This window comes from Coregonus clupeaformis, unplaced genomic scaffold (assembly GCF_020615455.1).
Source record: "Coregonus clupeaformis isolate EN_2021a unplaced genomic scaffold, ASM2061545v1 scaf0830, whole genome shotgun sequence".
NCBI lineage: Eukaryota > Metazoa > Chordata > Actinopteri > Salmoniformes > Salmonidae > Coregonus > Coregonus clupeaformis.
The window spans coordinates 140,302-149,173 of record NW_025534285.1 but is presented as its reverse complement, the minus strand read 5'-3'; the positions used below and the strand labels follow the sequence as shown (position 1 = coordinate 149,173).

The 8,872-nt window shown below is 42.1% G+C and overlaps 1 pseudogene; it reads right to left on the bottom strand.

Annotated features, from left to right (window-relative positions):
* Positions 1 to 5,696: 5,696 nt before the first annotated feature.
* LOC121562283 lies at positions 5,697 to 7,291 on the bottom strand (annotated as a pseudogene).
* Between the last annotated feature and the right edge of the window lie 1,581 nt (positions 7,292 to 8,872).

The following is an 8,872-nucleotide window of genomic DNA, read 5'->3' as shown; positions in this document are numbered from 1 at the left end:
CACAAAGACCAGGGAGGTTTTCCAATACCACTCTTCATATTTTCAAGCATGGTTATTTGCAATACATTTGTGTGTAGATGGGTGAGAAATATATATTTTGAATTGGGTTGTAACACAAAAATGTGGAATAGGTAATGGGTATGAGTACTTTTTGAAGGCACTGTACAAGCACTCAAAAGAAAAGTATGTGTTTGATCATATTCAGTCACATAAACCAACAACCAGCTTACAGTGGCTTGCGAAAGTATTCACCCCCCTTGGCATTTTTCCTATTTTGTTGCCTTACAACCTGGAATTAAAATGTATTTTTTGGGGGTTTGTATCATTTGATTTACACAACATGCCTACTACTTTGAAGATGCAAAATACATTTTTTTGTGAAACAAACAAGAAATAAGACAAAAAAACTGTAAACTTGAGCGTGCATAACTATTCACCCCCCCCAAAGTCAATACTTTGTAGAGCCACCTTTTGCAGCAATTACAGCTGCAAGTCTCTTGGGGTATGTCTCTATAAGCTTGGCACATCTAGCCACTGGGATTTTTGCACATTCTTCAAGGCAAAACTGCTCCAGCTCCATCAAGTTGGATGGGTTCCGCTGGTGTACAGCAATCTTTAAGTCATACCACAGATTCTCAATTGGATTGAGGTCTGGGCTTTGACTAGGCCATTCCAAGAAATGTAAATGTTTCCCCTTAAACAACACAAGTGTTGCTTTAGTAGTATGCTTAGGGTCATTGTCCTGCTGGAAGGTGAACCTTCCCCACAGCATAATGCTGCCACCACCATGCTTCGCTGTGGGGATGGTGTTCTCGGGGTGATGAGAGGTGTTGGGTTTGCGGCAGACATAGCGTTTTCCTTGATGGCCAAAAAGCTCAATTTTTGTCTCATCTGACCAGAGTACCTTCTTCCATATGTTTGGGGAGTCTCCCACATGCCTTTTGGTGAACACCAAACGTGTTTGCTTATTTCTTTCTTTAAGCAATGGCTTTTTTCTGGCCACTCTTCCGTAAAGCCCAGCTCTGTGGAGTGTACGGCTTAAAGTGGTCCTATGGACAGATACTCCAATCTCCGCTGTGGAGCTTTGCAGCTCCTTCAGGGTTATCTTTGGTCTCTGTTGCCTCTCTGATTAATGCCCTCCTTGCCTGGTCTGTGAGTTTTGGTGGGCGGCCCTCTCTTGGCAGGTTTGTTGTGGTGCCATATTCTTTCCATTTTTCAATAATGGATTTAATGGTGCTCCGTGGCATGTTCAAAGTTTCAGATATTTTTTTATAACCCAACCCTGATCTGTACTCTCCACAACTTTGTCCCTGACCTGTTTGGAGAGCTCCATGGTCTTCATGGTGCCGCTTGCTTGGTGGTGCCCCTTGCTTAGTGGTGTTGCAGACTCTGGGGCCTTTCAGAACAGGTATATATATACTGAGATCATGTCACTTAGATTGCACACAGGTGGACTTTATTTAACTAATTATGTGACTTCTGAAGGTAATTGGTTGCGCCAGATCATATTTAGAGGCTTCATAGCAAAGGGGGTGAATACATATGCACGCACCATTTTTCCGTTATTTATTTTTTAGAATTTTCTGAAACAAGTTATTTTTTTCATTCCACTTCACCAATTTGGACTATTTTGTGTATGTCCATTACATGAAATCCAAATAAAAATACATTTAAATTATAGGTTGTAATGCAACAAAATAGGAAAAACGCCAAGAGGGATGAATACTTTTGCAAGGCACTGTATACCCAACAATAAAACAATATATTGAATTAAATTAAATGCTTGTGATTGTGATGTGGTAAATTGGAAATAGCCCCATATCCAGTGGCGACGCGTCATTCAGGGCAGCCCCTTGGGTGCTGCCATAGACTTACATTAGAAGTGCCCATCCAAGAAGGCTCAAGGTCATTTGCCACAGATAAAATGACGTCAAATCACGTTATATCTACCGTAGCTTTGATTGGACTGATCATGTCAACATCATACTTTCAAAATCTTAGCTAGCAAGCTAGACAAGCAGTCATCATCATGCATCAAGTCGGCAGGCAATCTACTGGCAAATCCTTTTCAATCCTGTCATATGAAGAGAAATTATAGATAAAACGTATCGGTGCTCATCGGCCATTGGACACAAACATTACGCAACAAGTTGGAAATTGCAAATTCAACGATGAGTACTAAGGCGACACTGCCCCGGGTTCGATCCTAGGCTGTGTCACAGCCGGCTGTGACTGGGAGACCCATGAGGCGGCGCACAATTGGCCCAGCGTCGTCCGGGTTAGGGGAGGGTTTGGCCAGCCAGGATCTCCTTGTCTCATCGTGATCTAGTGACTGGGAACTCCGATAAAACTAGCTCCGACTGGGAAAATACGCAAAATAATTCGGGATTTCGTGCCACTTTTTAGAGCCTACAAGAAGGACCGCCGCGTGACCTTCCTGTTCAAGTGATTACAGCACAACAACGTGAGTCCAAAAATGTATTGTATGCTGCTGCATAAATTATGTAATATGTCAGGGAGATATGTACAGTGAGGGAAAAAAGTATTTGATCCCCTGCTGATTTTGTACGTTTGCCCACTGACAAAGACATGATTAGTCTATAATTTTAATGGTAGGTTTATTTGAACAGTGAGAGACAGAATAACAACAAAAAAAATCCAGAAAACGCATGTCAAAAATGTTATAAATTGATTAGCATTTTAATGAGGGAAATAAGTATTTGACCCCCTCTCAATCAGAAAGATTTCTGGCTCCCAGGTATCTTTTATACAGGTAACGAGCTGATATTAGGAGCACACTCTTAAAGGGAGTGCTCCTAAACTCAGCTTGTTACCTGTATAAAAGACACCTGTCCACAAAAGCAATCAATAAATCAGATTCCAAACTCTCCACCATGGCCAAGACCAACGAGCTCTCCAAGGATGTCAGGCTACAAGACCATCGCCAAGCAGCTTGGTGAGAAGGTGACAACAGTTGGTGCGATTATTCGCAAATGGAAGAAATACAAAATAACTGTCAATCTCCCTCGGCCTGGGGCTCCATGCAAGATCTCACCTCGTGGAGTTGCAATGATCATGAGAACGGTGAGGAATCAGCCCAGAACTACACGGGAGGATCTTGTCAATGATCTCAAGGCAGCTGGGACCATAGTCACCAAGAAAACAATTGGTAACACCCTACGCCGTGAAGGACTGAAATCCTGCAGCGCCCGCAAGGTCCCCCTGCTCAAGAAAGTGCATATACAGGCCCGTCTGAAGTTTGCCAATGAACATCTGAATGATTCAGAGGAGAACTGGGTGAAAGTGTTGTGGTCAGATGAGACCAAAATCGAGCTCTTTGGCATCAACTCAACTCGTCGTGTTTGGAGGAGGAGGAATGCTGCCTATGACCCCAAGAACACCATCCCCACCGTCAAACATGGAGGTGGAAACATTATGCTTTTGGGGTGTTTTTCTGCTAAGGGGACATGACAACTTCACCACATCAAAGGGACGATGGACGGGGCCATGTACCGTCAAATCTTGGGTGAGAACCTCCTTCCCTCAGCCAGGGCATTGAAAATGGGTCGTGGATGGGTATTCCAGGATGACAATGACCCAAAACACATGGCCAAGGCAACAAAGGAGTGGCTCAAGAAGAAGCACATTAAGGTCCTGGAGTGGCCTAGCCAGTCTCCAGACCTTAATCCCATAGAAAATCTGTGGAGGGAGCTGAAGGTTCATGTTGTCAAACGTCAGCCTCGAAACCTTAATGACTTGGAGAAGATCTGCAAAGAGGAGTGGGACAAAATACCTCCTGAGATGTGTTCAAACCTGGTGGCCAACTACAAGAAATGTTTTGCCACCAAGTACTAAGTCATGTTTTGCAGAGGGGTCAAATACTTATTTCCCTCATTAAAATGCAAATCAATTTATAACATTTTTGACATGCGTTTTTCTGGATTTTGTTGTTATTCTGTCTCTCACTGTTCAAATAAACCTACCATTAAAATTATAGACTGATCATGTCTTTGTCAGTGGGCAAACGTACAAAATCAGCAGGGGATCAAATACTTTTTTCCCTCACTGTATACTGTAGCTAAGAAAGTAATACTAAGTGTATGTTGTGTAGTAAGCTGTTAGTAGCCCATGTGTCTCACCCTAATACTTTGGCCCCTAACCTCCCTCATAATTTAGCCTACTGTTCTGACTTGATGAGCCTATAGCCTGTTTTAGAGAAATGTAATCATCGAATATTGTAAGAGCTTTCATTGTCTGCTTATATACCCCCTTTATTTATCCTACGGTTCTGACTTGGTGTACAGGGAGAATACTGTAAGAACGGCCCATGTTCTGAATTATGTTGCTGTACATTTCAAAAGTGCTGAACAAATAGTTATATTGACTACGTCCGTCCTAGCTCGCTCATTAATGTCTTAATCGAAATTACGGTTTGCCTCTTATCCGCTCATCATTCCCTTATGCCATAGTTTGTACATCTCAATTGTCAGTAGAAACCACATTTGTTTAAGCAAGTCAACCAAATCAGCTATGTTTTTTAAAAGGCAGTAAATTAGTCGGAATTAAATGTTTTGCAGCCAGACAAGGTTCCGCTGATAGCCAGGTATTGCGGTGGTAAGAATTCACTCCATGGTGCTGAAAAGAAAGCACTACTTTTGGGACAGCTTTATGTAGGCCCTAACAGTTTGTGGGCACCGTTTGTCACCGTTATAGTGCAATGAATGTATTGTTTAGTGTTGTGTTGTGTAGTGGCTTTGCTGGCATGCATCAAAAAAATAAATATTGTTTCCCCCACCAAGATGTACATGCTAAAATCGCCACTGCCCGTATCAGTATTTTTTTCTCTCTGTCAAATACGTTAGCTGCACTTGATTGAGCTTCACTGGTGCAATGTAACCAATAGAATAGTCCCAAAAGTACAAACCCCACCAATCTGGCACCATAGAAATAGAATCATTAAATGTCTGGCACCCAATATACAGGCTCAATCAAACGCTCAAAGTATCTGAAATAAAACAAATACTATTTGAACCGAGGTCTGTCCTGAATCAGTTTGACTATTTCCTAACTCCATTTTCCTCTACTCTGTGGTGGACATCAGGAATAAATCCCAGCTGGCCCTGACCCCCATCCTATACTATATGCTCCGTCTGGCCCACTACCACCTGGGCATTTTGGCCAAAGGCTCCTTCATCACCACCTCCATCCACAACCAGCTGAAAGGAAATGTACATCCTTTATCATCAGATTTAGTTAGAGAATAAGAGGTTGAGAGAAACAGAGAATATTAGTATCACTTTAAAGCATAGTTTTCCCTCTGTAAAAGAGTTATGGCATTCTTAACTGGTATTACTTTCTTTAATTTATTTTAAGTTCATTCCAGCTGATAGTCTTAATTTTCAGTAAAGATAAACATTTATTATCCATGTTAAGATGTACATAAGTTTCCATTTCTATTTGAAAATAAGATTTCAAAGGACATCTGTGGACATTGTAATCATGTGATGTCAACCTGACTAAATATACTTATTTGTAAATGTAAGTTGTATATGAGCTGTTTTGAAAAAAAGTTCCCTCTCCCATCGTTTAATCAGTGTGTGTGATTGACAGGAGAGATAATGAGAGGAGCTGAGTTTTTTCCACCAGCATTACCACTGGGGTTGAAGTATGGATAGAGTTTCTCTGTAAAGTTGCAGTCAGTGATTGACAGGAGAGATGATGAGAGGGGCTGAGTTTTGACCATCATCATTATCAGAGGGGCTTAAGCATGGAAAGAGCTTCTCTGTAAAGGTGCATCCAGTGAAAGAGTATATATGAGACCTGGCCTCCACATCATAAAAGGAGACCTGACCCTCCTCATAGTCCACAAACACCCCCACCTTCTGGGGCTTCTCTCTCAGGGAGAGGACGACAGGGGGGGAGTTACTGGCTTTATACACATTCACATCCCTTAGGTACACAACACAGAGTCCATTTTGTTCCCTACTGCCATCCTTCTGACTTCCCTCCCCTCTTCTCCTCAAGTCCAACTAGACGTCCCCTCTCCTTCCCTGAGGAGAGCTCTCCTTTCCAAGGACAACGTTATGCCGATCAAACCTTTTTGGATTGTCAGGACGATTGTATGGTATGTCTCTATGTCTTACTTGTTTCCGATCTTCAGACAGGATGAGTTTGGGATGTGCTGTATCAGGATCCAGAGTCACATCCACTGCATACTGCTGAATCCTCTTCAGTTTGACTTCAGGCAGCTTCTCCATCTCTTTATTCAGTGTCTCCTCCAGCTGAGACACAGCTCTCCTCACAGTGCCCACACACAGATCACTGTGAACACTGATCTCAGACCAGTCCTTGGTGGGTGGAGGGGTGCACATTAGGGATGGGAAGCTCTGGAGAAGTTGGAGGTGGTCCTCAGTATGTGAGAGCTGCTTCAGCTCAGTGCTTCTCCTGTTTAGCTCAGTGATTTCCTGCTCCAGCTCTTTAATGAGCCCTTCAGCCTGCCTTTCTACTGCTTTCTGCTTCTCCTCAATCAACTCAATTAGCTCAGCCTGGCTTTTCTCAATGGAGAGCACCAGAGCAGTGAAAACCTGCACGCTGTATTCTATCTCTCTATCTGCATCTCTCTTGCTGAGTTCTACTGAGAGTTTGATCTCTTTAACCTTCTGCAGACTCTCCTGGATAATCTGCTGCACTTCTGCCTCAGTTTTCCCCAGCTGAACCTTCCTCTCTCCACACTCTTCCTCTATAGGGACAGTGTCATGAGTCTTGTGGTCTGCCTCAATGCAGAACTGACACACACATGTCTGGTCAGTCCTACAGAACAGCTCCAGGATTCTGTCATGCTTCTTACAGATCCTGTCTTCCAGGTTCTCCACAGGGTCGATCAGCTTGTGTCTCTTGAAGGCTGGGGCTATCTGATGTGGCTCCAGGTGAGTCTCACAGTAAGAGGCCAGACACACCAGGCAGGACTTCAGGGCCTTGAGCTTCGTCCCAGGGCAGACATCACAGGCCACTTTTCCGAGTTTGGGAGCGGACTCATCGTTACTTCTGACTCTCATCTTTTAAAATTCTCTACAACCTCTCTTAACGTTGTGTTGACACGAAGCTCAGGTCGTCTGTAGAATTTCTCCTTACACAGTGGACACTGCCACAGGTCATTGCTATCCCAGTACTTTGTGACACAGGCCATGCAGAAGTTGTGTCCACATGAAGTGGTGACTGGCTCAGTGAACACATCCAGACAGATAGAGCACAGGAACTGCTCTTCAGACAGGAGACTGCTGGAGGAAGCCATATCTAGACAGAGAAGGTGGAACTATAAATTATTTCCTGGAATGAGTCAGCTTTCGATAGTTTCAGTGCCATTGTCAACATGGCATTTAGAGACACTAACCAATCTTGATTAAAGTTGTTTAACCATACAACATACAGTATAAATTAGTCAATGTACAAAATAAAGTTAAACATACAGTAGGTACTGTAGTTGAAAAATAAAAAAGGAGAATGCAAGAATTCACACTGTAGAATTTATCTTCACCTGCCCTTGTTAATCTCTACTCACCTGTATCTGCGTGTGAAAGAGCTTGGGTGCTTTCTCCGATTTTTTGGTACTATATACTATAGTATTTTAAAGAAACAGAGACTGCGTAGCTGTCGTAACATATTTTTCAGAAGAGTTTGAGACAGTTTACTTGTGTGCGCAACATACAGTACGTCTAAACACTTCAGTTTCACTTAAGTAAAGTGACGTTGACATGCTCCTCCCCACCCAGTGCTGCTCTGTGCTCTGGAACAGAATTAACCCTTCACATGTCTGATCTCTCTTCATTATTGATACATTCTTGATACAAAAGTGTGAATCAGAAATTAAACAAGGAATTACTGAAGATGTAATGAAGTTTTTTTTTAAGACATCAACTACAATATAATTCGCAGGGGATGAACAAATACTGTCAGTGTATGTGGATTTGATCATTAATTAACCTTTTACTGCAGTGGGCTAAATCAGGGTCACACAGGAGTTTATTGTTAGTCTTAAACAAATCAACTTTTAAACAAAGTATACACCTCACACAAATGGTTAAGGGCTTAACAAAAAGAAGACACGTGTACCATGTCTGATATAGAGTTGAAATGTAATCAAGTTTGCATCCCAATATTACACTTTATATATATCACAGAAGACTGAAATAAAACAAAACTGTTTGACATAGCAACACCGGATTTCCGGCTGTAATAAAAAAAAAAAGATTATTTATGAAATTATTAAACATATTGTGAACATTCCACCCATGAGGCCACTAGGCCATTTGACTGCAGGAAAGGGCTACATAAGGAGCAGGAAATATCCAAGATTGTTCTTTTAAATGTACACACTTTCACTTATATCAACTCCCAGTTTATCAAGTCAAACCAGACAATGGGTGGAGAACTAAAGCTGAATATATTTTCTGTTTGTGGGAAAATGCCTGTGTTCGCTGTATGCTGAAAGCCTGCATCTGCTGCTTGTGGTGCCTGAAGAAGTGTCTAATATACCTGAATGGTTTTACAGGTTACCACTTTAATCCATTTCTATATGGTAAATTGTGTTTATGCACATATTACACCAAACTCGCCTTGTTAGCGTTTACGATACTTGCCCCTATTGTCTCAACACCCAACACACACATTCACTCTCTCTCTTCTTCCTCTCTCTCTCTCCTTTAGGAGTTTGTGGAGAACAGTAAGAAAATGGCGGGAAGGGATCTGCTCGTCATTTATGGCACACTTTACATGAAAGCTTTATGTTTTCTTTAAAGCGCAATGCCTTTTTGAAACATATTTTGTATATAACAAAAGTACATCAGTCAAAAATACAGTTAGTGTAGTTTGGTTC